At 38.1% G+C, this 27,525-nt stretch overlaps 1 protein-coding gene and 1 pseudogene across 1 annotated transcript in view; both read left to right on the plus strand.

Annotated features, from left to right (window-relative positions):
- Positions 1-27,525, plus strand: part of SLC39A9 (solute carrier family 39 member 9) — a 105,347-nt gene that overhangs the window by 19,373 nt on the left and 58,449 nt on the right. The gene's annotated exons all lie outside the window — the stretch shown is intronic.
- Positions 20,282-21,251, plus strand: LOC143651280 (ferritin heavy chain pseudogene; annotated as a pseudogene).

Here is a 27,525-nt window from a genome sequence, read left to right on the forward strand (position 1 = left end):
TGGGGGGTGGGGGGAAGGTACCATACAAGCAGGGCAATAAACAAGAACTGAAAAATTCTCCTCTGTTAAACAAAACCTAAGCTAGAGGTCCAGAAAAAGCTGAACTGAATGTCAAAGAACAGATAGACAACAAATTCATCCAGCAAGAAAACCGTAGGTAAAAGAAGTGAAAGCCATCTCCAGAATAAACTAGTTAAGGTAATTAAATGTCTAGACACCAGAAAAAATAACAAATCACACCAGGAAAATTGAAGATATGGCCCAGTCAAAGGAACAAACCAACAATTCAAATGAGATACAGGAGCTGAAACAATTAATTCAGAATATATGAACAGATATGGAAAACCTCATCAAAAATCAAATCAGTGAATTGAGGGAGGATATAAAGAAGGCAAGGAATGAACAAAAAGAAATGGAAAGTCTGAAAAAACAAATCACAGAACTTATGGGAACGAAAGGCACAGTAGAAGAGATGAAAAAAAAAACAATGGAAACCTGCAGTGGTAGGTTTTGAGAGGCAGAAGATAGGATTAGTGAACTGGAGGACGGAACATCTGAAATTAGACAAAAAACAGAAACTATAGGGAAAAAAATGGAAAAATATGAGCAGGGACTCGGGGAATTGAATGACAATATGAAGTGCATGAATATATGTGTTGTGGGTGTCCCAGAAGGAGAAGAGAAGGGAAAAGGAGCAGAAAAACTAATGGAGAAAATTGTCACTGAATATTTCCCAACTCTTATGAAAGACCTAAAATTACAGATCCAAGAAGTGCAGCGTACCCCAAAGAGAATAGATCCAAATAGACGTACTCCAAGACACTTACTAATCAAAATGTCAGAGGTCAAAGAGACAGAGAGAATCTTGAAAGCAGCAAGAGAAAAACAATCCATCACATACAAGGGAAACCCAATAAGAATATGCTTAGATTTCTCAGCAGAAACCATAGAGGCGAGAAGACAGTGGGATAATATATTTAAACTACTAAAAGAGAAAAACTGCCAACCAAGAATTCTATATCCAGCAAAATTGTCCTTCAAAAATGAGGGAGAAATTAAAACATTTTCAGACAAAAAATCACTGAGAAAATTTGTGACCAAGAGACCAGCTCTGCAAGAAATACTAAAGGGAGCACTAGAGACAGATACAAAAAGACCAAAGAGAGAGGTGTGGAGAAGAGTAGCAAAGACAAGAGAGAGGTGTGGAGAAGAGTAGAAAGGAAGACTATGAATAAAGGTAAAGAGAAGGAAAATTAGATATGACATATAAAATGCAAAAGGCAAAATGTTAGAAGAAAGTACTACCTGTTCAGTAATAACACTAAATGTTGATGAATTAAACTCCCCAATCAAAAGACATAGACTGGTAGAATGGATTAAAAAATAGGACCCATCTATATGCTATCTACAGGAAACACATCTTAAACCCAAAGATAAACATAGGTTGAAAGTGAAAGGTTGGGAAAAGATATTTCATGCAAATAAAACAATCAGAAAAGAGCAGGAGTAGCTATACTAATATCCAACAAATTAGACTTCAAATATGAAACAGTTAAAAGAGACAAAGAAGGATACTATGTACTAATAAAAGGAACAATTCAGCGCGAAGACATAACAATCATAAATATTTATGCACCAAACCAGAATGCTCCAAAATACATACAGCAGACACTGAAAACACTGAAAAGAGAAATGGACACAGGATCAATTAAGAAACATAGAATTTGAATAATAGAATAAATGAGTGAGACCTAACAGACATTTATAGAACATTACACCCCACAACAGCAGGATACATCTTTTTCTCAAGTGCACATGGATCACTCTCAAAGATAGACCATATGCTGGATCACAAAGCAAGTCTCAATAAATTTAAAAAGATTGAAATCATACAAAACACTTTCTCAGATCATAAAGGAATGAAGTTGGAAATCAATAATAGGGAGAGTGCCAGAAAATTTACAAATATGTGGAGGTTCAACAACACACTCTTCAACAACCAGTGGGTCAAGGAAGAAATTACAAGAGAAGTCAGTAAATATCTTGAAGCAAATGAAAATGAAGACACAACATATCAAAACTTATGGGATGCAGCAAAGGCAGTGCTAAGAGGGAAATTTATTGTCCTGAATGCCTATATCGAAAAAGAAGAAAGGGCAAAAATCGAGGAATTAACTGTCCACTTGGAAGAACTAGAGAAAGAGCAGCAAACTAACCCCAAAGCAAGCAAAAGGAAAGAAATAATGAAGATTAGAGCAGAAATAAATGAAATTGAGAACGTGAAACCAATTGAGAAAATCAATGAAACCAGAAGCTGGTTCTATGAGAAAATCAATAAGATTGATGGACCCTTAGCAAGATTGACAAAAAGAAGAAGAGAGAGGATACAAATAAATAAGATCAGAAATGGAAGAGGAGACATAACCACTGACCCCACAGAAATAAAGAAAGTAATGACAGGATACTATGAACAACTTTATGCTAATAAATACAACAATGTAGATGAAATGGACAACTTCCTACAAAGGCATGAACAACCAACTTTGACTCGACAAGAAATAGATGACCTCAACAAACCAATCATAAGTAAAGAAATTGAATCAGTCATTAAGAAGCTCCCCAAAAAGAAAAGTCCAGGACCAGATGGTTTCACATGTGAATTCTACCAAATATTCCAGAAAGAATTAGTACCAATCCTGCTCAAACTCTTCAAAAAAATTGAAGAAAAGGGAAAACTACCTAATTCATTCTATGAAGCCAACATCACCCTCATACCAAAACCAGACAAAGATATTACAAGAAAAGAAAACTACAGACCAATCTCTCTAATGAATATAGACGCAAAATTCCTCAACAAAATTCTAGCAAATCGAATTCAGCAACACGTTAAAAGAATTATACATCATGACCAAGTAGGATTCTGTCCGCGACTTCTCGCTCAGCTTCTGGTCCCCGGCCGGCGGAGGGAACAGGAGGGAGAGAGAGACAGACGCAGACAAATCCGCGCTGGTGAGAAACACAGATCCAAGACACGTAGCAGTTGTAAGCACAGACCTTTACTGGAGTTAAGCTTGCATTCTCTGTTACAGGTTCCGCGCGGGCGAAATTTCCCGCGGGGGAACAACCTCTATGCGGCCGTCAGGCACGGCTCCCTGTGGGTCGTCTCCACCCACCCTGTCCGGGTAACCTCTTATATACTGTGCCCAAACCCAATAGGTTAGTGCCACGTATACAGAGGTGATTGGAAGATAGGGTTGGTGGGCGCGTACGTCATACGCGGAAACAGGATGCGGGCGCCATCTTGACTCACTCGATGGGCGGGGGGAACTCTAGAGCAGGCTGCAGCGCGACCACTAGGCCCAACCCGGGAGGCGGCTCTCCACAGGATTCATCCCAGGTATGCAAGGATGGTTCAACATAAGAAAATCAGTTAATGTAAACACCATATCTACAAATCAAAGCAGGAAAACCACATTATCATCTTGATTGATGCAGAAAAGGCATTTGACAAAATTCAACATCCTTTCCTGTTGAAAACACTTCAAAGGATAGGAATAGAAGGGAACTTCCTTAAAATGATAAAGGAAATATATGAAAAACCCACAGCTAATATCATCCTCAGTGGGCACAAACTGAAAACTTTCCCCCTAAGGTGAGGAACAAGACAAGGATGTCCACTATCACCACTGTTATTCAACATTGTGTTGAAAGTTCTAGCCAGAGCAATTAGACAAGAAAAAGAAATATAAGGCATCAAAATTGGAAAGGAGGAAGTAAAACTCTCACTGTTTGCAGATGATACGATACTATATGTCGAAAACCCTAAAAAAATCCACAGCCAAACTACTAGAGCTAATAAATGAATGCAGCAAAGTGGCAGGTTACAAGATCAACACTCAAAAATCTGTAGTGTTTCTATACACTAGTAATGAACAATCTGAGGGGGAAATCAAGAAACGAATTCCATTTACAATTGCAACCAAAAGAATAAAATATTTAGGAATAAATTTAACTTAAGAGACAAAAGACCTATACAAAGAAAACTGCAAGAAATTGTTCGAAGAAATCTCAGAAGACCTAAATAGATGGAAGGGCATACCGTGTTCATGGATTGGAAGACTAAGGATAGTTAAGATGTCAATTCTACCTAAATTGATTTACAGATTCAATGCAATACCAATCAAAATCCCAACAACTTACTTTTCAGAAATAGAAAAACCAATAAGCAAATTTATCTGGAAGGGCAGGGTGCCCCGAATAGCTAAAAGTATCCTGAGGAAAAAAAACGAAGCTGGAGGTCTCATGCTGCCTGACTTTAAGGTATTTTATGAAGCTACAGTGGTCAAAACTGCATGGTACTAGCATTAAGATAGATATATTGACCAATGGAATCGAATAGAGTGTTCAGATATAGACCCTCTCATCTATGGACATTTGATCTTTGATAAGGTAGTAAAGCCAACTCGTCTGGGACAGAACAGTCTCTTCAATAAATGGTGCCTAGAGAACTGGATATCCATATGCAAAAGAATGAAAGAGGACCCATATCTCACACCCTATACAAAAGTTAACTCAAAATGGATCAAAGACCCAAACATTAGGTCTAAGACCATAAAGCAGAAGAAAATGTAGGGAAATATCTTATAGATCTTATACTTGGAGGCGGTTTTCTAGACCTTACACCCAAAGCAAGAGCACTGAAGAAAGAAATAAATGGGAATTCCTCAAAATTAAACACTTTTGCACATCAAAGAATTTCATCAAGAAAGTAAAAAGGCAGCCTACACAATGAGAGACAATCTTTGGAAATGACATATCAGATAAAGGTCTTGTATCCAGAATTTATAAAGAGATTGTTCAACTCAACAACAAAAAGACAGCCAATCCAATTACAAAATGGGCAAAAGACTTGAACAGACACTTCTCAGAAGAGGAAATACAAATGGCCAAAAGGCACATGAATAGATGCTCAACTTCCCTGGCCATTAAAGAAATGCAAATCAGAACCACAATGAGATATCATCTCACACCCACCAGCATGGCAGTTATCAACAAAACAGAAAATGACAGGTGCTGGAGAAGATGTAGAGAAAGAGGCGCACTTATTCACTGTTGGTGGAAATGTCAGATGGTGCAACCGCTGTGGAAAGCAGTTTGGCAGTTCCTCAAAAAGCTGCATATAGAATTGCCATATGGCCCGGCAATACCATTGCTAGGTATCTACTCAAAGGACATAAGGGCAAAGACACAAATGGACATTTGCACATCAATGTTTATAGCAGCATTATTTACAATTGCAAAGAGATGGAAACAGCCAAAATGTCCATCAACAGACGAGTTATACAAACTGTGGTATATACACATACGATGGAACATTATGCAGCTTTAAGACAGAACAAAGTTATGAAGTATGTAACAACATGGATGGACCTTGAGGACATTATGCTGAGTGAGATTAGCCAAAAACAAAAGGGCAAATACTGTATGGTCTCACTGATATGAACTGACATTAGTGAATAAACTTTGAATATTTCATTGGTAACGGAGACCATCAGGAGATAAAAATAGGGTAAGATATTGGGTAATTGGAGCTGAAAGGATACAGATTGTGCAACAGGACTGAATACAAAAACTCAGAAATGGACAGTACAATAGTACCTAACTGTAATACAATTATGTTAAAACACTGAATGAAGCTGTATGTGAGAATGATAGAGGAGGAGGGCTGGGGGCATAAATGAAATCAGAAAGAAAGATAGACATTAAAGATTGAGATGGTATAATCTAGTAATACCTAGAGTATATAATAATAGTGACTAAATGTACAAATTTTTAAAATGTGCATGAGGAAGAACAAGGGAATGTCATTACTGCAGGGTGCTGAAAATAGATGGTAATTAATATTTTAAAATCTCACTTATGTGTGAGAGTAAAGCAAAAAGTGTTTATTTGGTACAAAATTTATATTTTGACTAGTGCATTTCCTAATATAACTTATGTAGATAGCTTGATTGAACACCATAAGTACTTGGAATCTTGGGTAGGACATGAGATTTTGTTGGTTTGTCCAGAGTGATGCCCTGATGAATCCCAGAATGATTCAATCAGTCAGTGGAAAAGTATTTGCAAAGTCCCCTTTGGGGAATGGTGAGAACAGGGAGAAATTCAACTTCCCCAAGTTGAATTCTTGATATTCTCACAAGTACTGTGTGGACAACCAAAACTATAGGCTGAGCCCCTAGTCTTGGGGTTTGTTCATATGAAACTTAATCCCACAAGGCATAGGTCAAGTCTACTTAAAATTTAGGCCTGAGAGTCACCCCCAAGAGAGCCTCTTTTGTTGCTCAGATGTGGCCTCTCTCTCCAGCCAACACAACAAACAAACTCACCACCCTCCCCCTCTCTGCATGGAACATGACTCCCAGGGGTGTGGACCTTCCTGGCAACATGGAATGGAAATCCTAGAATGAGCTGAGACTCAGCATCAAGGGATTGAGAAAAACCCTAGAATGAGCTGAGACTCGACATCAAGGGATTGAGAAAACCTCTTGACCAAAAGAAGGAAGAGTGAAATGAGACAAAGTGTCAATGGTTGAGAGATTCCAAACAGAATCGAGAGGTTATCGTCGAGGTTATTCTTACGCATTAAGTAGATATCACCTTGTTATCCAAGATGTAATGGAGAGGCTGGAGGAAACTGCCTGAAAATGTAGAGCTGTGTTCCAGTAGCCATGTTTCTTGATGATGACTATAACTGTATAATGGTATAGCTTTCGCAATGTGACTGTGTGATTGTGAAAACCTTGTGTCTGATGCTCCTTTTATCTACCTTGTCAACAGATGAATAGAACATATGGAATAAAAATAAATAATAGGGGGAACAAATGTTAAAATAAATTTAGTCTGAAATGCTAGTGATCAATGAAAGCGAGGAGTAAGGGGTATGGTATACCCCTTTTTTTCCTGTTATCGTTTTATTTCTTTTTTGGTTGTCTTTTTATTTCTTTTTTGAATTGATGCAAATGTTCTAAGAAATGATGAATATGCAACTAAGTGATGATATTGTGAATTACTGATTATATATGTAGAACGGAATGATCACATGTTAATATTTTAGTTGGTTTTGCTGTTAAATTTTTTTTAATTAATAAATAAATTTTTAAAAATAACTGGGAAAAAAGTAAAAACAAAAACAAAAAAAAAAAAAAACCAGTCCATCTCTGGTGAGTTGCATTCCAGTAACTAGCAAACTAGAATACATGCAATTAGAATGGAGCTGCATCTCTAGTGCTTGAAATAAATTAGATTGAGTGTAAAAATGATTTAGGTAGTTAAGAGAGTATTTTAAATAAAACTTGAAACTACAGTCCATTACTGATGCTTACTTTTTTTAACAGCTGATTCTTGATTTCATTGGAAGTGTTACCCCATAACATGGTCATCATGAAAAAGCTAGTAGACATTTATCAAGCTTTTGATAATGAAAGTTTTGTAGGACAATCTTGTCACTTGCTGAAGATTGAAAAAATGACTAAGTTTTGAGCTCTTTGGGAAAAAATGGATGCTATTTAAGATATTTTCATTAAAGAGACAAATGACATCATTGCCTCACATTTACTATATAAAATCCAATTATGGTCCTTTATTAAATAGATTTGTGTACCCCTTGAGCCAAATCATAAATTATGCATGAACTTATCACTGAAAATTCTTGATATGGTTACACCTATAAGGAGTATGTGAACCCTGTTTCCCAACACAGATATCCTAAAGCAGTTCTGTATTCATTTATATTAGAGTCAGTGAAGTGGCAGGTACCACGTCTCCCGTGCCTTGCGTAGTGCTAGGTGCTTAATTCATTCTTTCAGTAAATATTTAGAAAGAGCCTGCTATGTGCCAGATACTATTCTGTAAACTGAGGATTCCACAGTAAATTAAAGATGACAATTTCTGCCCTCGCAAAACTTTGGGGAGAAAGGAATTGGAGGGACAGACAATAAATAAGAATGTTTAGTGGATATTTAAATTCATTTGTTAAATAAGTATGCTTTATTTAACCTCTAAATGAAGTGAAAACAAATTTTAGCTCATACTGCCTTTCTTCTGAGGATATATTACAAAACTGGGTGATTCATTTAGCTTTACCGTGATAATCTCTTTCTACAAACTCAAATTCAGGTCTCATGCTTGCATAATAGATCAGGGTTTTCCAGGTTTTGGATTTCACAGGCCAGTAGTATTTTTGAAATTTAGGGAAATCAACATAAGATTGCCTGTTTTTACTTCTGACAAGTATGAACAGTAAAAATCAAAACAAAACAAAACATATTGTCACCATTTTTTTTTTTTACAAAGGACCAAAAGTAGGTAGGGCATAATTCAGAATAAAGAATAGGCCTTTTCATTGAAGAAATAAAACTTTATGAAATGCTCATTATGTTGTCCTTATTTCTCTTATGTTGCCATGGGCCACAGGACTTAGAAACTATTGATAAAGAACAATTATAAATAATTGTAATAGTTTTCCTTTTGATGTTGCTAAGGGATTTTGCTGATTCATACTATTTAAAGAAGTTGTATGATTGAATGTGATCTTTTTTTTTTTAGAAGGTATAATGGATTATATGTATTGTGCCATGTGGCTTTGAATGATTATACAAGGCAACTGAGTGTAATGTCAGATCTAATCATGCCTCTACCACTAACTAGCCTATCCATGTGATCTTAGGCAATCCATGTGATCTTAGGCAATCATTTGTCATCTCTGGCCCTTGATTCTGCATGTATATATTGAGAGAGGAGCATCTCTTCCATTTTCTCCCAGTTTTTAAACTTGGATTCAATGATAACTTTTATAGCTAGTATCTGTCTTCTTATGAGTGCCCAAAGATTAATAAAATCTTTATCCTATTTTTCTAAAATTCACATCATATCCCTTTGACTGGGAGCATTTAATTGTCCACACATGATTAAGAAAATGATGTAATTTCATAACTATCTGCTTTAAAGATTTATTACCATGATTTTTTTTTTACAATGGCAACTGCACTTAGATTTAACTATTTTCTAGCTTGCCTAGGGTCTTTGAGATGTCGTTACAAAATTTCTTTGCAGTAGATAATATTCAGAAATTTGGCCCAAATAATTTAGTAAATAGAATTGTGGGTAATTTCATCTTGGAAATAAGAATATCTAAAATTTTAGATTATTTTGAATTACCTAAAGTAAAAAGGCAATGTTTGGGGAGAATTATTTTTTACATTCTTTATGGATTTTGAAGCTTCCATTTGCAGTGCGCATAGATGTCTAAGTTATCCTGGATATGTTTTTCTCAGTTTGAGTGATGTGTCTTAATTTTGTAATATGCAAGCCTCAAAACATACCTCTGCTCCTGATTATAAAATTTTTCTCCATGCGTTGCTTCATGTAATCCCAATGAAGCACTTGGTAAGTATTAATGAATATTTGTGGATTGATCAAGAACTGTCACCACTGCTGATTTCCCCATGCAGTTATTGGTATAAAATTGTGAAGAGTGCTTGTAAAATAATATGTGAATGACAAATGAGATTTTTTTGGAAAAATTTGGAAGGGACTTTCAGTGTTCTGTATACACCTCTGGCCTTGGTATATAGAATCCTCTCAGAGGTCCTAACTGATGAATTACTACCTAGTTCATTTTTTAAAATTTCTTTTCTTTTTAAAAAAAAATTTTATTGACAAAACTTCACACACATACAGTCCATACATGGTGTACAGTTATCACATAGTTGTGTATTCATCACAATGATCATTTTTTATAACATTTGCATCACTCCACAAAAATAAATAAAAAGGAAAAACTCATATGTACCATAACCCTTACCCCTCTCTCTTATTGACTACTAGTATTTCCTCTACCCAATTTATTTTACCCTTTATGCCCAGTATTATTTATTTATTTTGAATTGTTATTTTTTTACTTATCCATACCTTGGATAAAAGAAGCATCAGACACAAGGTTTTCACAATCACACAGTCACATTGCAAAAGCTATATCATTATATAGCTGTCTTCAAGAATCAAGGCTACTGGAAGACAGCTCAACAGTTTTAGGTACTTCCTTCTAGCCACTCCAATACACCTTAACTAAAAGGGGACATCTATATAATGCATAAGAATAACCTCCAGGATAACCTTCAACTCTGTTTGAAATCTCTCAACCACTGAAACTTCATTTTGTCTCATTTCTCTTTTCTCCTTTTTTGTCAGGAAGGTTTCTCAGTCCCATGATGCCAGGTCCTGGCTCATCCCAGGAGTTTTGTCCCATGTTGCCAGGAAGATTTACACCCCTGGGATTAATGTTCCATGTAGGGGGGAGGGCAGTGAGTTCACCTGACAAATTGACTTACAGAGAGAGGCCACATCTGAGCAATAAAAGAGATTCTCTAGAGGTGACTCTTAGGCATAATTATAAGTAGGCTTAACCTATCCTTTGCAGGAATAAGTTTCATAGGGACTAACCCCAAGATCAAGGCCTCAATCTATTAAGTTGGTTGTCCCCACTCCTTGTAGGAATATCAGGAATTCTCCAAATGTGGTATAGACTATTTCCTCCTTTTACCCCAATCCCCCAAGGGTGCTTTGCAAATAGTGTTTTATTCACTGCCCAAATTATTCTGGGCTATATTGGGGCACACATGAACCTAGACAAACCAACAAGATCTCATGCCCTATTCAAGATTCCATGTACTTATGGTGTTCAACTAAACTGACCATACAAGTTAAATTGGGTAATGCATTACCGAAAATACAAATTTTGCACCAAATAAACATCTCTCCCCTTGGTCTTACACAGAAGCTGGAGTTTTAAAATACAGGCAATATCATCTTTACCCTGTATTCTGATTTACTCTACTCTTATCTAGATCAGCCTCATTCATAACTCTACTCTAAGTCTAATCCCTTTTTCAACTTTTTAAGCAGTTCCTGCATGGGATACTGTTGACTTTCATAGCTTCAAAAGAGCTGTAACTCTGAGTCTCAGGTATCATCTAAATACCTGAAGTTTCTGGGAATGACCAGGTTATATACAAACGGCTCAGTATCTCAGAATTTAGAAATAAGTTACAACTCCTGAGTATATATAACTGCTATAAGAGCGTACAACCTAGAACTGATTATAATAGGCCCCAACCTGATAACCCATGGTCTAAGCTTCAGTTCACTGAGTTCTTATGTTATACTTAGTCCATATGAATGAGGCATCATAATATTTGTCTTTTTTTTTTTTTTTTATTAACGGAAAGAAAAAAAAAAAAGAAATTAACACAACATTTAGAAATCATACCATTCTACATATGCACTCAGTAATTCTTAACATCATCACATAGATGCATGATCATTGTTTCTTAGTACATTTGCATCGGTTTAGAGGAACTAGCAACACAACAGAAAAAGATATAAAATGTTAATATAAAGAAAAGAAATAAAAGTAGTAGTAATAGTAAAAAACAACAACAACAAACAAACCAACAAGCAAACAAAAACAAAAAAACCCTATAGCTCAGATGCAGCTTCATTCAGTATTTTAACATGATTACTTTACAATTAGGTATTATTGTGCTGTCCATTTTTGAGTTTTTGTATCTAGTCCTGTTGCACAGTCTGTATCCCTTCAGCTTCAATTACCCATTGTCTTACCCTGTTTCTAACTCCTGCTGAACTCTGTTACCAAGGACATATTTCAAGTTTATTCTCGAATGTCCGTTCACATCAGTGGGACCATACAGTATTTGTCCTTTAGTTTTTGGCTGGATTCACTCAGCATAATATTCTCTAGGTCCATCCATGTTATTACATGGTTCATAAGTTTATCTTGTCTTAAAGCTGCATAATATTCCATCGTATGTATATACCACAGTTTGTTTAGCCACTCTTCTGTTGATGGAGATTTTGGCTGTTTCCATCTCTTTGCAATTGTAAATAACGCTGCTATAAACATTGGTGTGCAAATGTCCGTTTGTGTCTTTGCCCTTAAGTCCTTTGAGTAGATACCTAGCAATGGTATTGCTGGGTCGTATGGCAATTCTATATTCAGCTTTTTGAGGAACCGCCAAACTGCCTTCCACAGTGGTTGCACCCTTTGACATTCCCACCAACAGTGGTTAAGTGTGCCTCTTTCTCCGCATCCTCTCCAGCACTTGTCATTTTCTGTTTTGTTGATAATGGCCATTCTGGTGGGTGTGAGATGATATCTCATTGTGGTTTTGATTTGCATTTCTCTAATGGCCAGGGACATTGAGCATCTCTTCATGTGCCTCTTGGCCATCCGTATTTCTTCTTCTGGTAGGTGTCTGTTTAAGTCTTTTTCCCATTTTGTAATTGGGTTGGCTGTCTTTTTGTTGTTGAGTTGAATAATCTCTTTATAAATTCTGGATACTAGACCTTTATCTGATATGTCGTTTCCAAATATTGTCTCCCATTGTGTAGGCTGTCTTTCTACTTTCTTGATGAAGTTCTCTGATGCACAAAAGTGTTTAATTTTGAGGAGCTCCCATTTATTTATTTCCTTCTTCAGTGTTCTTGCTTTAGGTTTAAGGTCCATAAAACCACCTCCAGTTGTAAGATCCATAAGATATCTCCCAACATTTTCCTCTATCTGTTTTATGGTCTTAGACCTAATGTTTAGATCTTTGATCCATTTTGAGTTAACTTTTGTATAGGGTGTGAGAGATGGGTCTTCTTTCATTCTTTTGCATATGGATATCCAGTTCTCTAGGCACCATTTATTGAAGAGACTGCTCTGTCCCAGGTGAGTTGGCTTGACTGCCTTATCAAAGATCAAATGTCCATAGATGAGAGGGTCTATATCTGAGCACTCTATTAGATTCCATTGGTCGATATATCTATCTTTATGCCAATACCATGCTGTTTTGACCACTGTGGCTTCATAATATGCCTTAAAGTCAGGCAGCGCGAGACCTCCAGCTTCGTTTTTTTTCCTCAAGATGTTTTTAGCAATTCGGGGCACCCTGCCCTTCCAGATAAATTTGCTTATTGGTTTTTCTATTTCTGAAAAATAAGTTGTTGGGATTTTGATTGGTATTGCATTGAATCTGTAAATCAATTTAGGTAGGATTGACATCTTAACTATATTTAGTCTTCCAATCCATGAACACGGTATGCCCTTCCATCTATTTAGGTCTTCTGTGATTTCTTTTAACAGTTTTTTGTAGTTTTCTTTATATAGGTTTTTTGTCTCTTTGGTTAAATTTATTCCTAGGTATTTTATTCTTTTAGTTGCGATTGTAAATGGGATTCGTTTCTTGATTTCCCCCTCAGCTTGTTCATTACTAGTGTATAGAAAAGCTACAGATTTTTGAATGTTGATCTTGTAGCCTGCTACTTTGCTGTACTCATTTATTAGCTCTAGTAATTTTGTTGTGGATTTTTCTGGGTTTTCTACATATAGTATCATATCGTCTGCAAACAGTGATAGTTTTACTTCTTCCTTTCCAATTTTGATGCCTTGTATTTCTTTTTCTTGCCTAATTGCTCTGGCTAGAACTTCCAACACAATGTTGAATAATAGTGGTGATAGTGGACATCCTTGTCTTGTTCCTGATCTTAGGGGGAAAGTTTTCAATTTTTCCCCATTGAGGATGATATTAGCTGTGGGTTTTTCATATATTCCCTCTATCATTTTAAGGAAGTTCCCTTGTATTCCTATCTTTTGAAGTGTTTTCAGCAGGAAAGGATGTTGAATCTTGTCAAATGCCTTCTCTGCATCAATTGAGATGATCATGTGATTTTTCTGCTTTGATTTGTTGATATGGTGTATTACATTAATTGATTTTCTTATGTTGAACCATCCTTGCATACCTGGGATGAATCCTACTTGGTCATGATGTATAATTCTTTTAATGTGTTGTTGGATACGATTTGCTAGAATTTTATTGAGGATTTTTGCATCTGTATTCATTAGAGAGATTGGTCTGTAGTTTTCTTTTTTTGTAATATCTTTGCCTGGTTTTGGTATGAGGGTGATGTTGGCTTCATAGAATGAATTAGGTAGTTTTCCCTCCACTTCGATTATGTTGAAGAGTTTGAGGAGAGTAGGTACTAATTCTTTCTGGAATGTTTGATAGAATTCACATGTGAAGCCGTCTGGTCCTGGACTTTTCTTTTTAGGGAGCTTTTGAATAACTAATTCAATCTCTTTACTTGTGATTGGTTTGTTGAGGTCGTCTATTTCTTCTTGAGTCAAAGTTGGTTGTTCATGTCTTTCCAGGAACCTGTCCATTTCTTCTAAATTGTTGTATTTATTAGCGTAAAGTTGTTCATAGTATCCTGTTATTACCTCCTTTATTTCTGTGAGGTCAGTAGTTATGTCTCCTCTTTCATTTCTAATCTTATTTATTTGCATCCTCTCTCTTCTTCTTTTTGTCAATCTTGCTAAGGGCCCATCAATCTTGTTGATTTTCTCATAGAACCAACTTCTGGTCTTATTGATTTTCTCTATTGTTTTCATGTTTTCAATTTCATTTATTTCTGCTCTAATCTTTGTTATTTCTTTCCTTTTGCTTGCTTTGGGATTAGTTTGCTGTTCTTTCTCCAGTTCTTCCAAGTGGACAGTTAATTCCTGCATTTTTGCCTTTTCTTCTTTTCTGATAAAGGCATTTAGGGCAATAAATTTCCCTCTTAGCACTGCCTTTGCTGCGTCCCATAAGTTTTGATATGTTGTGTCTTCATTTTCATTTGCCTCTAGGTATTTACTAATTTCTCTTGCAATTTCTTCTTTGACCCACTTGTTGTTTAAGAGTGTGTTGTTGAGCCTCCACGTATTTATGAATTTTCTGGCCCTCCGCCTATTATTGATTTCCAACTTCATTCCTTTATGATCCGAGAAAGTGTTGTGTATGATTTCAATATTTTTAAATTTGTTAAGACTTGCTTTGTGACCCAGCATATGGTCTATCTTTGAGAATGATCCATGAGCACTTGAAAAAAAGGTGTATCCTGCTGTTGTGGGATGTAATGTCCTATAAATGTCTGTTAAGTCAAGTTCATTTATAGTAATATTCAGGTTCTCTATTTCTTTATTGATCCTCTGTGTAGATGTTCTGTCCATTGATGAGAGTGGTGAATTGAAGTCTCCAACTATTATGGTATATGTGTCTATTTCCCTCTTCAGTGTTTGCAGTGTATTCCTCACGTATTTTGGGGCATTCTGGTTCGGTGCATAAATATTTATGATTGTTATGTCTTCTTGCTTAATTGTTCCTTTTAATAGTATATAGTGTCCTTCTTTGTCTCTTTTAACTGTTTTACATTTGAAGTCTAATTTGTTGGATATTAGTATAGCCACTCCTGCTCTTTTCTGGTTGTTGTTTGCATGAAATATCTTTTCCCAACCTTTCACTTTCAACCTATATTTATCTTTGGGTCTAAGATGTGTTTCCTGTAGACAGCATATAGAAGGATCCTGTTTTTTAATCCATTCTGCCAGTCTATGTCTTTTGATTGGGGAATTCAGTCCATTGACATTTAGAGTTATTACTGTTTGGATAATATTTTCCTCTACCATTTTGCCTTTTGTATTATATATATCATATCTGACTTTCCTTCTTTCTACACTTTTCTCCATGTCTCTCTCTTCTGTCTTTTTGTATCTGACTCTAGTGCTTCCTTTAGTATTTCTTGCAGAGCTGGTCTCTTGGTCACAAATTCTCTTAGTGACTTTTTGTCTGAGAATGTTTTAATTTCTCCCTCATTTTTGAAGGACAATTTTGCTGGATATAGGAGTCTTGGCTGGCAGTTTTTCTCTTTTAGTAACTTAAATATATCATCCCACTGTCTTCTAGCTTCCATGGTTTCTGCTGAGAAATCTACACATAGTCTTATTGGGTTTCCCTTGTATGTGACGGATTGTTTTTCTCTCGCTGCCTTCAAGATCCTCTCTTTCTCTTTGACCTCTGACATTCTAACTAGTAAGTGTCTTGGGGAACGCCTATTTGTGTCTAATCTCTTTGGGGTGCGCTGCACTTCTTGGATCTGTAATTTTAGGTCTTTCATAAGAGTTGGGAAATTTTCAGTGATAATTTCTTCCATTAGTTTTTCTCCTCCTTTTCCCTTCTCTTCTCCTTCTGGGATACCCACTACACGTATATTTGTACGGTTCACATTGTCCTTAAGTTCCCTGATACCTTGTTCAAATTTTTCCATTCTTTTCCGGATAGTTTCTGTTTCTTTTTGGAACTCAGATGTTTCATCCTCCAAATCACTAATTCTATCTTCTGTTTCTTTAAATCTGTCATTGTAGGTATCCATTGTTTTTTCCATCTTTTCTACTTTATCTTTCACTTCCATAAGTTCTGTGATTTGTTTTTTCAGTTTTTCTATTTCTTCTTTATGTTCAGCCCATGTCTTCTTCATGTCCTCCCTCAATTTATCGATTTCGTTTTTGAAGAGGTTTTCCATTTCTGTTCGTATATTCAGCATTAGTTGTTTCAGCTCCTGTATCTCATTTGAACTATTGGTTTCTTCGTTTGACTGGGCCATATGTTCAATTTTCTGAGCGTGATCCGTTATCTTCTGCTGGCGTCTGGGCATTTAGTCAGATTTCCCCGGGTGTTCGACCCCACAGGTTGAAAGATTTTTCTGCGCAATCTCTGGGTTCTGTTCTTCCTATCCTGCCCAGTAGGTGGCACTCGTGGCACACGCCTGTCTGTGGGTTCCACCAGCGAAAGTTGCTGTGGGTCCCTCAACTCTGGAAAACTCTTGCCGTAGGGGAGGTTCGGCAACCGAAGCGTCTTGAAAGAATGCCAGCCGGCCCGGGGTTCCAAATGCGGGGAGGGTCGCCGGCCGTCGCAGCACAGGAGAGCGTCCGGCCAAATTAGCCAGTCGGCCCGGGGCACCAAGCGTGGCGGGAGGGCGCCAGCTGTCGCAGCCCGGGAGAGTACACTGTTCCCAGCCGACGGGGGAGTCACGTGTTTGGAAGGGATCCCCCGGTCACTGTTCTCCGCAGTCTGGGGATTTCCGACCGAACTATCTCAGTTGTTCCGGGGGGCCTCGTGTGGTGGGGGCACCAGCCGCCGCGGCCTAAGGGGACCGCCTGTCCAATTCTACCAGCTGGCCCAGGAAGGTGGAAGGGAGGGACTCCGGTCGCTTGCCGTCCCACCCAGGAAAGCCCGTGCCCCTTGGTGATCTCACCGGAGCTGGTTCTCCCAGATAGTCAGCCGTTCCAGGATACGCTGTCCCTTTGATCTCCCTCGTGGTTCCAGGAGCTGCTCTGTATTGTCTCCACTCCCCCAGTAGCTGTTCTGGAGGAGGAAAGGTGAGGGCAGCAAGGCTGTCGAGGTTGGTGGCGGAGGAGTACGGTGAAGGCGGGGGAAGAGGGCATCGTGGTGGTTGGAGAGCAGCCGGAGCAGGAGGGGGAGGAGAGGGGAGGAGGAGGGCGGGCGGCTCGGCTGCTGCGGGGCGTGGGCGCTGCGCGGCGGGCCGGCGGAGAAAGAGAGGGGAGGAGGAGGGCGGGCGGCTCGGCTGCTGCGGGGCGTGGGCGCCGCGCGGCGGGCCGGCGGAGAAAGAGAGGGGAGGAGGAGGGCGGGATAATATTTGTCTTTTTGTTTCTAACATTTCATTCAACATACTGTCCTTATGGTTCTTCCATCTAGTTGCATGCCTCAGAACTTCGTTCTTTCTTACGGTCCTCAGTAGTCCATTGTATCTATAAATCACAGTTCTCCCTTCCTTCTTCAGTCATCATACCCTTAGGCCACCTCCATGGTGAACTGTGAACCCTGCCATGGTTAACACCAATATGCAAATGTCCATTCTTGTCCTCATATTCAGTTCCTCCAGGTGTATACTTAGGAACGGGTTGCAGGATCATATGGCCTTTAGCCTCCTGTGGAACCACCACACTGCCCTCCAAGGGGCTGCACCTCTCAGTTGCATACCAACAGTGAATAGGTAGATCTCTTTCTCCTCATTTTCTCTAACACTTGTTTCTCTCTGTTCATTTTCAAAGTTTTATTCACACATGATACAGTCCAACCTAAGTAAATAGACATGCCTTTGCCATCATAATCTGTATGAAGGCATTTCATTTTCTTCCACAAAAAATCCATACCCCTCCCCCATGCTCCCCTGCCTGTTGACATTTAGTTTTGGCATAATGCCCTTGTTACATTCAGTGGAAGCATATTACAGTGTCTGTTGACTATACTCTAGCTTGTACTGATTGTATTTTTCCCCCTATACCATCCCATTTTCAGCATCTTGCATGTTGGCATTCATTTGTTCTCTCTCTTGCAAAAATGTTTTTATATTTGTACATTTAATCACCATCATCGATGAGAAGTTATACAGTCAATTCTATCTTTCCTTCTGGTGTCATATGTGCTTCTAACCTTCCTCTTTCAACCATACTCACACTCATCTTTATTCAGTGTACTTACAATATTGTGCTATCCATTTCTGTATCTATACATTCAATCCTGTTGAGCATTCTGTTCTCCTTTAGCATCAAGCACCCAATCTCTCCCCTCTTTCTATCTCCTGATATCCTTTGTTCTCAGCTTTAACTCTCAAAGTTTGCTCATTAATGTTAGTTCATATTAGTGAGACCATCCAATATTTGTCCTTTTGTTTCTGGCTAATTCCACCTAGCATAATGTCCTCAAGATTGATCCATATTATTACATGCTTCCTGACTTTATTCTTTCTTACAGTTGTGTGATATTCCATCGTATGTATATACCACAGCTTGTTTAGCCACTTGTCTGTTGATGGACATTTGGGCTATTCTCTTGGAAGTCATAAATAATGCTGCAATAAACATCAGTGTGCAAATGTCCATTTGTGTCTTTGCCTTCAGTTCCTCTGAATATAAACCTAGTAATGGGATTGCTGGATCATGCCAAACTGCCTTCCAGAGCGGCTGCACCATTCTACATTCCTACCATTGGAAGATAAGTGTGCCTCTTTCTCCACATCCTATCTAGCTCTTCTTATTTTCTTTTTTTCTTCTTATGATGGTGATTCCAGTGGATGTGATGTGATATGTCATTGTAGTTTTAATTTGCATTTTCTTAATAGCTAGTGAAGTTGAGCGTCTTTTCATGTGCCTTTTAGCCATTTGTATTTTCTCTTCTAAAAACTGTCCAGGTCTTTTGCCCATTTTTATTTTTTAAATTAAAAAAAATTTTTTTAAATACCAGAAAACACCAAACAAATGCAAACATTATTTTGATCATTCCGTTCTACATATATAATCAGTAATTCACAATATCATCACATAGTTGCATATTCATCATCATGATCATTTCTTTGGAACATTTGCATCTATTCAGAAAAAGAAATAAAACAAAACAGAAAAAAATTTATACATACCATACCCTTTACCCCTCCCTTTCATTGTTCACTAGCATTTCAAACTGAATTTATTCTAAGGTTTGTTCCCCCATTATTTATTTTTATTCCATATGTTCTACTCGTCTGTTAACAAGGTAGTTAAAAGGAGCATCAGACACCAAGTTTTCACAATCACACAGTCACATTGTGAAAGCTATGTCATTATATAATCATCTTCAAGAAACATGCTTTTGCTCATTTTTAAATTGGTTTGTCATTTTTGTTGTTGAGTTGTAGACTCTGTATATTCTGGATATTAAACTGTTATCTGATATGAGATTTCCAAATATTGTCTCCCATTGCTTAGGCTTCCTTGTTACTTTCCTGACAAGGTTCTTTGATGCACACAAATTTTGAATTTTGAGAAGTTCCCATTTATCTTTCCTTTTTCATTGCTCATGTTTTGGGTGTAGGGTCTAGGAAACCACCTCCTGTCACAAGATTTAAAGATATTTCCCTACATTTTCTTTAAAAGTTTTATGGCCTTCTCTAACTCCAGCCAACACAACGAGCAGTCTCACCACCCTACCCTTCTGTATGTGGGACATGACTCCCAGGGGTGTGGACCTTCCTGGCAATGTGGGACAGAGATCTTGGAATGAGCTGAAACTCAGCATCAAGGGATTGAGAAAAACCCTAGAATGAGATGAGACTTAGCATCAAGGGATTGAGAAAACCTTCTCGACCAAAATGGGAAAGAGGGAAATGAGACAAAGTGTCGATGTCTGAGAGATTCCAAACAGAGTCGAGAGGTTATCGTTGAGGTTATTCTTATGCATCAAGTAGATATCATCTTGTTATTCAAGATGTAATGGAGAGGCATACGTCTTCGCGGAGAGTCGCTGTGGTTTCCTGCTTCAACAGTGCTTGAACGGAACCTGGTGCTCGCCTCCTCCCCGTCAGCCGGCCACTCCGAGCAGCTTTCAGCCACCTCTCCAGCGCCGCGCAGCCGCAGCCTCCTCCTCTCCTCAACCGCCCACCATGACGACCACGTCCCCGTCGCAGGTGCGCCAGAGCTACAACCAGGACTCAGAGGCCGCCATTAACCACCAGATCAACCTGGAGCTCTACCCCTCTTACGTCTACCTGTCAATGTCTTACTACTTTGACCGTGATGATGTGGCTTTGAAGAACTTTTCCAAATATTTTCTTCACCAATCTCATGAGGAGAGGGAACAGGCTGAGAAACTTAGGAAGCTGCAGAACCAACGAGGTGGCCGCATCTTCCTTCAGGATATCAAGAAACCGGAACGAGACGACTGGGAGAACTTGCTGAGTGCAATGGAGTGTGCATTACATTTGGAAAAAAAAGGGTGAATCAGTCACTACTGGAATTGTACAAAGTGGCCACTGACAAAAATGACCCCCATTTGTGTGACTTCATTGAGACACATTACCTGAATGAGCAGGTGAAATCCATCAAAGAGTTGGGAGACTACGTGACCAACTTGCACAAGATGGGGGCCCCTGGATTCTGGCTTGGCAGAGTATCTCTTTGACAAGCACACCCTGGGAAACAGTGATGATGAGAGTTAAGCCTTATGCTGTCTTCCCCAGAGTCACAGGGTAACTTCTGTGGTCACCAGGGCCGTGCATGCATGTTGGGTTAACCTTTGCCTTTTCTATTAAGTTGTATCAACACCCACCAAGTTGTTTCATTTGTACCATTCCTTCAAATAAAGTAATTTGGTACCCCCCCCCCAAAAAAAAGATGTAATGGAGAAGCTGGAGGGAACTGCCTGAAAATGTAGAGCTGTGTTCCAGTAGCCATGTTTCTTGAAGATGATTGTATAATGATACAGCTTTCACAATATGACTGTGTGATTGTGAAAAGCTTGTGTCCGATGCTCCTTTTATCTACCTTGTCAACAAAGGATTAGAACATATGGAATAAAAATAAATAATAGGGGGAACAAATGCTAAAATAAATTTAGTTTGAAATGCTTGTGATCAATGAAAGCTAGGGGTAAGGGGTATGGTAGTTATAATCTTTTTTTTTTTCTTTCCTGTGTTCGTTTTATTTCTTTTTCTATTGTCTTTTTATTTCTTTTTCTGAATTAATGCAAATGTTCTAAGAAATGATGAATATGCAACTAAGTGATGATATTGTGAATTACTGATTATGTATGTTGATGTTTTATTTTATTTTTTAATTAATAAATAAATTTTTTTAAAAAAGATTAAAAAAAAAGTTTTATGACCTTAACTCTAATGGTTATGTCTTTGATCTATTTTGAGTTCATTTTTATATAGGAAAATGTGAAATATGGATCTTCTTTATTCTTTTTATTCTTTTTCATTCTGCATATGGATATCCACTTCTCCAAAAACCATTTATTGAAGAGGCAGCTCTGTTGCAAGTGGGTTGGCTTGACTGCCTTGTCAAAGATCAGTTGTTCATATAGGAGAGGGTCTATTTCTGAACATTCAGTTTGATCCCATTGGTCCATATATCTGTCCGTGTGCTAGCACCATGCTATTTTGACCACTGTAGCTTTATAATATGCTTTAAAGTTGAGTAGTGTCAGACTTCACACTTCCTTTTTCTTTCTCAAGATATTTTTAGCTATTTGGGACATGCTGCCCTTCCAAATAAATTTGGTTGTTGGTTTTTCTATTTCTGCAAAGTAAGTTGTTGGGATTTTAATTGGTATTACATTGAATCTATAAGTCAGTTTGGGTAGAATTGACACCATAATTCACACCTTAACTATATTTAGCTTCCAATCCATGAACATGGTATGTCCTTCCATTTATTTAGGTCTTCCATGATTTCTTTTAGCAATTTCATGTAGTTGTCTGTGTATAGGTCTTTTGTATTCTCAGTTAAATTTATTCATAAATATTTGATGCTTTTGCTTGCTACCTTAAATGGAATTTTTTTCTTGATTTCCTCCTCAGATTCCTCATTACTAGTGTATAGAAACACCGCTGATTTTTGAGTGTTCATTTTGTCCCCTGCCACTTTGCTGTACTTGTTTATTATCTCTGGTAACTTTGCTGTAGATTTTTTGGGATTTTCGACATGATATCATGTCAATTGCAAACAGTGAGAGTTTTACTTCTTTCCAGTTGGATGCCTTTTATTTCTTTTACTTGTCTAATTGCTCTGGCTAGAACTTCCAGCAGAATGTTGAATAAGAAGGGTGACAGTGGGCATCCTTGTCTTGTTCCTGTTCTTACAGGGAAAGCTTTCAGTCTCTCCTCATTGAGGATGATATTAGCTATGGGTTTTTCATATACTCCCTTTATCATGTTGAGGAAGTTTCCTTCTGTTCCTATCCTTTGAAATATTTTCATTAAGAAAGGGTGTTGAATTTTATCAGATGCCTTTTCTGCATCAATAAAGGTGATCATGTGGTTTTTCTGCTTTGACTTATTGATATGGTGTATTACATTAATTGATTTTCTTGTGTTGAACCAGCCTTGCTTACCTGGAATAAGTCCCACTTGGTCATAGTGTATAATTCTTTTAATGTGCTGCTGGATTCGATTTGTAAGTATTTTGTTGAGGTGTTGGGGCTTTTTTGTTTTGTTTTGTTTTGCTTTTTTAGCTATATTCATTAAAGAGATTGGTCTTTGTTCTAGTTTACTAGCTGCTGGAATGCCACACACCAGAGACAGATTAACTTTCAATAAAAGGGTATTTGTTTAGTTAACATATAGTTCTTCAGAGGAAAGGCAGCTAACTTTCGACTGAGGTTCTTTCTTACGTTGGAAGGTACAAAGCGATTTCTGCTGGCCTTCTGGGTTCCAATGTCTTTCCCCGAGGTGATTCCTTTCTGCATCTCCAAAGGCCTGGGCTGAGCTGCGAGTGCAGAAATGAGGTATGTCCAGCTGCTTGGGCTGTATTATGTTACACTCTCTCATTTAAGCACCAGCCAGTTAAGTCAAACATCATTCATTGCAGCAGGCACGCCTCCTAGCCAACTGCAGATGTGATCAGCAACAGATGAGGTTCACGTACCATTGGTTCATATCCACAGCAACAGAACTAGGTGCCTTCACCTGGCCAAGTTGACAACTGAATCTACCACAGTCTTATTTTTTTTTTTTTTCTTGTAGTGTCTTTGTTTGGCTTTGGTATTAGGATGATGTTGGCTTCATAGAATGAGTTAGGTAGCTTTTCCTCCTCTTCAATTCTTTCTTATTTTTGTAACTTTTTTTTAATAATATAGTATAACATATATACAAAGCAAAGAAAGAAGAAAGCAATAGTTTTCAAAGCACTCTTCAACAAATAGTTACAGGACAGATCCCATAGTTTATCATGGGCTACCATACCATTGACTCAGATTTTTCTTTCTAGCACTAACTCTTTCTTGAATGCTTGGTAGAATTCACATTTGAAGCCATCTGGTCATGGACTTTTCTTTTGGGGGAACTTCTTGATGACTGATTCAATCTCTTTACTAGTGATTGGTTTGTTTAGGTGATCTGTTTCTTCTCAGGTCAATGCTGGTTATTCATGCCTTTCTAGGAAGTGTCCATTTCATGTATGTTGTCTAGTTTATTAGCATATTGTTGTTCATTGTCTCATGTCTTGGCCTCCCCTTTTTCTGTGAGGTCAGTGTTATGTCCCCTCTTCCATTTCCTATTTTATTTATTTGCATCCTCTCTTGGTTTTTTTGTTTTTTGTCAGTCTAACTAAGGGTCCATCAATTTTATTGAATTTCTCAAAAAAAAGAACTTCTTTTTTTAAAAAAAATTTTCTCTGTTATTTCCATATTCTCAATTTCATTTATTTCTTCTCTCATCTTTGTTAATTGCTTTCCTTTGGTTTGCTTTAGGGTTAGTTTGCTGTTCTTTCCTAGGTCTTCCAAGTGAACAGTTAATTCCTCAGTTTTTGCTCTCTCTTTTTTTAATATAGGCATTGAAGACACTTAATTTCCCTCTTAGTACCACCTTTGTTCCATCCTGTAAATTTTAATATGTTGTTTTCATTTTTTTAGCCTCGAATTGTTTGCTGATTTCTCTTGTATTTCTTCCTTAACCCACTGGTTTTTAAGAGTGTGTTGTTTAGCCTCCATATATTTGTAAATTTTCTGGTCTTCCATCTGTTATTGAGTTCCAGCTTCATTACATCATGATCCAAGAAAGTGCATTGTATAATTTTAATCCTTATAAATTTATTGAGACTTGCTTTGTGACCCAGAATATGGTTTATCTTTGAGAATGATCCATGAGCACTTGAGAAAAATGTGTATCCTGTTGTTGTGGGGTGTAATGTTCCACAAATGTCTGATAAGTGTAATTAATTTATCGTAATATTTAAAATCTCTGTTTCCTTATTGATCCTCAGTCTAAATGTTCCCTTGAGGGTGAGATCCAGCAGGTTGTCAGACTTTGCTATGAAGCCTCTATACTCTGTGCTTTTCCTATCCTGCCTAGCATGTGGTGCTTGTCTGCCCGCAGCTTCCCACCAGCATAAAGTTATGTGGTACCTTTAATTTCAGTCAACTCTCCCTTCCAGGGGCATGGTTGAGAGAGAAGCTGAGGTAGTAGGCCGGCTTTGACTGTTTTTGTTTTCTAGCTCCTGGGGCTTGAATTCCATGAAGGAGGTTCTCCACCTGAGCTGGGTCTACCCCCTTTTTCTTAGGGAAGATACGCCCTTTAGAGAATTGTCCCCTTTCACATGACTTGTTATTTTGTCTCTCAGACATGCCTCAGTTCCTCCCTTGCCTGGAGCAGTGCTAGCTCCTGAGAATGCTTGCAGTTCTATCTAATGAGCTGTTAGGAAGTTAAAAAAAAAAAAGCAAAATGTCTATTGAGAGCTGGACCTCCCACTCTGGGTTTGCCAATCAAGACCTTGAATTGGTTTGTGGCCCTGTGTATCCCCAGACTCTGTATGCTCCCCTTTTCTTGACATCCAATCCTTTTCCAGTATTTTGTGCTGTCCAATTCAAAAAGCCTAAGGGTTTTTTTTCCCCATCAACCCTGCCCTCTCTCTGAGAAAACTGCTGGTCTCTTTAGTACTTATTCCAGGTTTATCTGTGCTTGGGGCCTGTTTCCAGTAGTCAGAATTTGTTCTGCATTTGGAGCTTGTTTGAGCTAAGCCCTTGCTACTAATAAAATCTATTACTGTTCCCTTTGGAAAGCCAGCCTGCTGTGCCTGTGGAGGAGTGGCACTGACCTCTCTGGCTTGGGAGACTTACAGTTCTGTGTGGGATCTCAGCCATTCCACATGTTCTAGACTGGTGTACACTGTGTGTCCAATCACTTATGTACCCCCAGCAGTTGTTCCATGCAGTTCCTGGCTATTTACTAGCTGCTCTGAACAGTGAACTAAATTCCACATCTCACTATGCCTCTACTTTGCCCCACCTCAATCCAGATGTATAAGTTCTTTTTCCTTTTCCAGTCTCTCTTTTTATTCTTAAGCTACCCTAGTGATACTCTTCAATTCTGTGCCCTCCTTCAGGCCTCCGTTTCCTGTCTTTGTTTTTTTTTTCCCAGCCAGCAGAACTCTCTTTATAATTTCTTGTAGGTCAGGTCTCTTGTTGACAGTCTCTCAACTTTTGTTTGTCTGAAAAAATTTTAATCCCTCCCGTAGTTTTGAAGGACAACTTGGCTGGATAAAGAATTCTTGGCTAGAAGTCTTTCTTGTTCAGTATTTTAATTTCATATCACTGCTTTCTTTCCTCCATTGTACCTACTAAGTGGTCCAAACTCAGTCTCATGTGGTTTTCCTTCTATGTAGTGGATCACTTTTCTCTGGCTGGTTTCAGGCTTCTCTTCCACATTTGGCATTTTGATTACTATGTGTCTTAGAGTATGTCTGTTTGGATTTATTCTATTTGGGGTTCCTTGGACTTCTTTGATTTGCGTATTTATGTCTTTTTATAAGATTTGGATGTTTTCCCCCATTATCTCTTCAACTAACTACTCTTATTTTTCCTTTAGGGACACTGATGATTCTTATATTTGTGCTTTTCATCTTGTACATCATTTCCCTGAAATCCTGTTCCATTTTTTCCATGTTGTCATTTGTTCTGTTGTGTGTTTGAGTTCAGTCATTCTGTTTGCCAGTTCACTTACTCTTTCTTCCACCTCTTCATATCTGCTGTTGGTTGTCTCCAGTACATTTTTAATTTAGTCTGCAAAATCTTTTATCTTTGTGAGTTCTGCTGTTTTTCTGTTTATTCTTTCAAATTCCTCTTTATACTCCTCCAGTGTCTTCTTGACATCCTTTATGTTATTATGAACATCCTTGCTAGTTGTTCCAAATTCTGTGTCTCCTCTGGTGTTTTGATTTGATCATTTGACTGGGCCACATCTGCCTGAATTTTTACGTGCTTTGTGATTTTCTGTTGTGTTCAGGCATTTCTTTATCTTGATGAAGCTATTTTGCAAATTGATTTTCTTGATTCATCTAAGGTTTTGTGTTTGCTTTGAAGATCCCCTTCTGCGCTTGGTTTCTTAGTAATTATGCTTCAAACTAAGTCCAAGCATGGAGGGGATGCAGTTCTACTTGAGGCTTACCAACAGATTACCCTCTTGAGCCACCTCATCCCCTCAGCCCTACCTCTCCTTGACAGTAGCAGCTGGCTGAGCAATATGGTGCTGGGTGAGGTGGCTGTTTTCTAAACCCATCGGGATGGGTATTCTTGGTGCCCTACAGGGTGGCTATTTGTGGCACCTGGGGGTGGTTGTTCCCAGCAGGCGGAGAGGGTCTTCTCATTCTCTCAGAGTTCTTGGCTTCTCTCCCCACATGCCTGTGGGTGAGGAACATCAGCCTCCGTGGTTTGCGAAACTTACACTTCTGTGTAGGATCTCCACCATTCCAGGCTGAGTTTCTGACGTGTATAAAATATATTTGGTGGGATTTTTTTTTTTAATTCATAGACTTTCTTTTTTTAGAGCAGTTCTTGGTTTACACAGAAATTAGACAGACAGTGTAGTTCCCATATACTGCGCTCTACCTCCAGACACAACTTTTTCCCTTATTATTAAGGGAAGATTATTCAAATCTTACATTAGTGTAGTACATTTGTTATAATGGAATGAATGAGTGTTGATATGTTATCATGAATCTGTAGTCTCATTAGGCTTCACTCTTTGTGTTGTACCTATTTCCATGGGTTTTCACAAAAGCCCCTTACAGTTTTTAAGATTGTTTTGTATACTAAG

The sequence above is a fragment of the Tamandua tetradactyla genome, chromosome 12 (genome assembly GCF_023851605.1).
Source record: "Tamandua tetradactyla isolate mTamTet1 chromosome 12, mTamTet1.pri, whole genome shotgun sequence".
Taxonomy (NCBI): Eukaryota; Metazoa; Chordata; class Mammalia; order Pilosa; family Myrmecophagidae; genus Tamandua; species Tamandua tetradactyla.